This window comes from Amphibalanus amphitrite, unplaced genomic scaffold, assembly GCF_019059575.1.
Source record: "Amphibalanus amphitrite isolate SeventyFive unplaced genomic scaffold, NRLGWU_Aamphi_draft 000396F_arrow, whole genome shotgun sequence".
NCBI classification, from domain to species: domain Eukaryota; kingdom Metazoa; phylum Arthropoda; class Thecostraca; order Balanomorpha; family Balanidae; genus Amphibalanus; species Amphibalanus amphitrite.
In genome coordinates this window covers 533,065-538,576 of record NW_024881890.1, presented here as the reverse complement: position 1 = coordinate 538,576, position 5,512 = coordinate 533,065, and the positions used below count along the sequence as shown (strand labels likewise).

At 44.0% G+C, this 5,512-nt stretch overlaps 1 long non-coding RNA gene across 1 annotated transcript; it reads right to left on the bottom strand.

The window, feature by feature from the left end:
* Positions 1-917: 917 nt before the first annotated feature.
* LOC122390445 lies at positions 918-4,802 on the bottom strand. Its single transcript, XR_006258147.1, has 2 exons — positions 4,755-4,802; positions 918-1,758 (listed from the first exon to the last, which is right to left on the bottom strand). It is a non-coding gene; the product is annotated as an uncharacterized LOC122390445 (long non-coding RNA).
* Positions 4,803-5,512: the final 710 nt, after the last annotated feature.

Genomic DNA, 5,512 nt, shown 5'->3' with positions numbered 1-5,512 from the left:
GGTTTTAAGCGAGTAGCGACCGGTGCCATCAGGTAGATCGCCCCCGGGAGCCCATACACTGAAATTTTTAAGAAAATCGAGCCACAAGTTTAGGCCTGACCCAAGTTGCCCCAATTCGCGGCCAGACATGCAAAACATAGCCCGGAGAAGGACCGCTCCGGTTGTTTTTCAATAGAAAAACACAATTCTAACGAATAGTGTTTGTCTTTTCAAACAACCTGCGGTTATAGGCTGGAATCAAGTTGCCCCAATTCGCTGCCAGACTTGCAAAACATAGCCCGGAGAAGGACCGCTCCGGTTGTTTTTCAATAGAAAAACACAATTCTAACGAATAGTGTTTGTCTTTTCAAACAACCTGCGGTTAAACTAATAGTATTACCGCAGGGAACACGACGCATTTATAGCCGATACATTTGCTTTTTTTCTTAAATAAGATTGAAACATTGCGAGTACTGGCTTTTCGCCTAGCAGTTGGGCGTGAGGTGAGTGACGATAAAAATTATTTCGCTCTCCCTTGCTCCTGCACCTGCGGAAAGTGGATGGATGGGCATTGGATACTTACTGGAAGGGTGTAATAAGGGCAATACACCACTTCATGCTCCGATAATTGCATTACGTCTATGACGGTGTAAAGTAAAGAATAAAGATGTGTGAAGAAATAGACATCTGACAATTGGCTGACTTCCCTGCCTCCCGGCCGCTACTCAGGTCCACCACTCGCCGTTGTCAGTGCACGGTTTTTCTAGCAAGCTCCAGCCTAGTATTGATCTTATTCAGTATTTACGGTACGAAGATTTGATAACGGAATGTGACGTTTCCACATCATGCTTGATGGTTGAAGTTTGCACCGTTAACAACTACCAAGTCAAGTCGCAGCCCCAGTCATCTGGCACGTCTCTGTCATCGAATAAAGCCAATGAACAAGAAAGTTATTATTTTCCAGCATAAATGAAAATATATAACACTGCTACAGGCGGTACGCGGATGTCATGCACATTACACACAACGATTCAATCGAATAAAAACTGGATTAACCATAAATCAGCACTGGATTAACCATAAATAATAACAGTACAGCACCAAACACTTGAGATGCACATTATAGTACTTTAGAATGCACAGAGGAGTAATGAGACTAAAAGTTTTAACACGCCCTATCTTAAAAAAATATTGAACGAGATATTTCCACAGTGCAAAAACAAAACCGAAATCCGACAAAAAACCGATTCCAGGTTCAATGTCCACAGATTTAAAAACAAAACTTTCAAGTGCCCCCATGGTAAAAAAAAAATGACCAAAGACGGAATTGTAACAAAGAATAAATAAAGATATGTGCGGCAAACGAAGGGCGGCACTGGACGAGCGTCTGCACAAAGTAGGCGCACAGAGTTACTCCTTAGCCCAGCGGGCAGCAGCAAATGAATTACAACCAAAGGAAGAATATGCATTAGTCTATTAAGGCTCATCGCACCATGACGAGGCACAGCTAGGATAACGCGATTCGCCTGCGTCCTCCAGGCGAGAAGCACCTCGAGTAGGCTGCCGTGTCTTGACCAACTGCCGCATCCGTCGTCCGCGCCGCAGGCCTCCCAGTAGTGCCTCGGAGTAGTGCCTCCATCGCATCGGCCGTCGACCGGCGTGGGGCCCGGATGTGACTAGTGCAGCTCCGTGGGGTGCCCTGCCGCGCTCTGCCGAGTGTGCAGAGAGCAGGTAGACTGGTGGCGGTGAAGAAAACAAGCAGTTATCTTCTTTCGGGATCTGTAAAGAAGCATTCTACTAAAAACTACATCCAAAACGTTTTCCATATTTTTTTTTTACAGAACACAATGCAGTAGCCAAAATAGATATGAAGTATGTGAAGACAACAGTCTACTGCCATTAGATAACTGATCCTGATGGACAAATACATTAGATACTAGTAAATCATAAGGTGGTTCAAAGGCACACTTTGCAGCTCCAGTAAAAAATCACTGTTTTTCATACTTCATACTGTAAGGGGAAAGGGTGGGGTGGGGATGCAGCCAAGAGTGCATCATATGGGGTTGTAGTGGTCGGACCATCTGGAGCAATAGCCTGTTTTTGCCGTTTTTAATGTTAACCCTATGGCGCACATGAGCACGCGCCACGGGCGCACCCCCGGCCGAATCGTGCCCAAAAGCTAATACGACCTGTTGAATTACATGACCCACGAGTCGTGAAAATTTCACCCTCGTGCGTCAATCGACGGCGCCGCAATATCCGTTTTGGGGCATCACGCCGCCTATAAGCCTCGCAAAAGCGTCCGCACGGCCGGCCGGCCGGCCGGCCGGCCGCTCATACTCAGAAATTTCCGTTAATCTAAGGAAAGACTTCGCTCGCTTCGCTCGCTCCGTAACAAAAGTGACACCTCTCCGTTTTACACGTGTCACGTGCAGTGGAGGTCACCCGCAAGCATTGTCCATAGTAAATACTTGTAAGAAGAGTATACGCTACCCCACACAAAAAACCGCAAGTGTAACAGTGTCCGTCCCCCTCCCCGGCGCCGTTTTCCTCCAGGGGAGGCGCCCCAGCCGCCGTACTGGGGCGTAGCGGAGTCCGTGCTTTTAGCACAGCAAAATATCCACCCAGGCTAGATTAACGTCACGACAACCTAGGATTAAGAGTGGCTAGACTTCAGACTTCATGCAGACTTAACATTGAAGTATTATATATGCAACTAAATGACACACATGGTGTTTGTTCTAACCTTCTCAACAGAAAGTGAACGTGTCAGGACAGCACCCCTTGGTGACCATTATATTCAAGGGGTGCAGGAACTGATTCCCCAGGGGTGAAGCGATAGAAGCAAAAACATGAGTCACTAGTTCCCTCCTGTGTCTTCCCTCCTGCAGAAAAAAAAATACATGTGTGATGCCCAATGTGACTGATAACTGCATATTATAAAGCTGGAAATATTGTACAAAGTTGTGACAACACAAGCAAACTATGCATGTCACTGCTCTTGTATAACTTTTCTATTTTTATTGCTATATGAGACCTCACAAGACACAAAAATATGCATGGTTAGAAAGTGGGTAACAATACATTTCCGCTCATACTCAGAAATTTCCGTTAATCTAAGGAAAGACTTCGCTCGCTTCGCTCGCTCCGTAACAAAAGTGACACCTCTCCGTTTTACACGTGTCACGTGCAGTGGAGGTCACCCGCAAGCATTGTCCATAGTAAATACTTGTAAGAAGAGTATACGCTACCCCACACAAAAAACCGCAAGTGTAACAGTGTCCGTCCCCCTCCCCGGCGCCGTTTTCCTCCAGGGGAGGCGCCCCAGCCGCCGTACTGGGGCGTAGCGGAGTCCGTGCTTTTAGCACAGCAAAATATCCACCCAGGCTAGATTAACGTCACGACAACCTAGGATTAAGAGTGGCTAGACTTCAGACTTCATGCAGACTTAACATTGAAGTATTATATATGCAACTAAATGACACACATGGTGTTTGTTCTAACCTTCTCAACAGAAAGTGAACGTGTCAGGACAGCACCCCTTGGTGACCATTATATTCAAGGGGTGCAGGAACTGATTCCCCAGGGGTGAAGCGATAGAAGCAAAAACATGAGTCACTAGTTCCCTCCTGTGTCTTCCCTCCTGCAGAAAAAAAAATACATGTGTGATGCCCAATGTGACTGATAACTGCATATTATAAAGCTGGAAATATTGTACAAAGTTGTGACAACACAAGCAAACTATGCATGTCACTGCTCTTGTATAACTTTTCTATTTTTATTGCTATATGAGACCTCACAAGACACAAAAATATGCATGGTTAGAAAGTGGGTAACAATACATTTCAAATGAACTAAGCAGATTATTTCTAAGCTCCTTTAAGTCCCAATTTCTGCTATATTTCGCTTGTTGTCACTTCATATTTTGAACTCAAGGTGCCTTGTGGATTTACCTCAGGTATGTAGGTAAATCCACAAGGATTTATGGGCTTTACCACAGTTGAGTAGCTGCTCCCTCAATTTAAGTTTCTCGTTAAATTTCATTGAGGCGTTGCAAGATGGGCTGAAGCCGAATCCTCTTCCCTGTTTAGCTGATGCTCATAATACCTGAACATTTTTAATTCCAATTTTTATAGCTGTTAACAATTGGTAAAGGCCCATGTACCTAGACAACAATGACTTTACAGAAGAAACCCCTGGCTGTGTTTCATGGGCGCGCTGCCAGCCGCTGCCAGCGCATTCCGCGTGAGCTAGCGTCAACCTCCGGTAGTGTTGGAGGTATAGGCTTGTTGATGTCTCTATGGAAGCCAAAAGCGGCTGGCAGAGTGCTGTGATATGCTGTGATACACCACCCTTATTTTTGCACAATAATGCTGTGATAACTGTTCCTGCAAAAAATATAAGGTGAAGTGAAGTAAAATCAGGTCAAACATTAATATATACCCGAAAATAGCAGTGTTTGGAGTACCTATATTCACATTACCAATAATATAAAATCAGGTCAAACATTAATATATACCAGAAAATAGCAGTGTTTGCCGTTTGGAGTACCTATATTCACATTACCAATAATATGATACACAACAGGCCATAGAAAACCAGTGAATCAGAATGTTGAATTGTACCCCAATTTCAATATCAATATGGCACTTGGCAATAACAGTTAAACACACCGTTTTTGATGTTAAATCAACAGAGAAAACTCCTGAACATAAAAAATGATCAGAATGTATAATAAGGATAACAGTATAAATAAAAATCGACGACATCAGCACCTATCATCGCCGTTCCACATTCACCACTCCCCATTCCACGCACAGATTGTTTACTCCTTGGTTTACCCCGTGTTCGCAGTCTCCCTGACGACGGAGATTCTTTACGCCCACCGACCAATCACGTTCAAGATCAGCGGGGCTTGGCCGCAGTTCTCGAACGCTATTTGCCAGATTAAGCAGGACCTTCGTCGTCAGTAAACTGTGAACACGGCGTTACATATTTCGCTATGGTAACAAAAGCGCCAGAATTGACTACCAGAATTGGATCCGAAGGTCAAATGGGTCACGTGACTGACAAGTTCAGATGGACAACACCAGGAAAACGGAACAACGTGCAATAACGTTCTATATATCATTGGAAAGAGCATCAAAAGTTGTATAAAATATCAACTTTTGACTTAAACATATCTTAAACGTAAAAAGTTATTAAGCATCAAAGACGCTCCCATTGACTTTCAAAGTTAAAATTTTTCATTTTTAAACGAGCTTCAAAAGAGCAAACGAATTCTGACAGCTTAACGAAGCATAACACCATGTTCTATGGTCTTTTCTCAACAAGTCCTGAAAGTTTAAACAAAATCGTATCATATAATTTTGTACAATGAGCGAATGAAAAAGTCTCTGCAAAAACGCCCATTGACTTAACATGGGGAGCGAAAAAAATTCAACTTTGACCTCGTGCAAAGACACGTTACGAAGTTCTGAGGGGTATACGGCGCACACCAGCGTGTACCCAAACGTGTTTGCCATAAAATGCT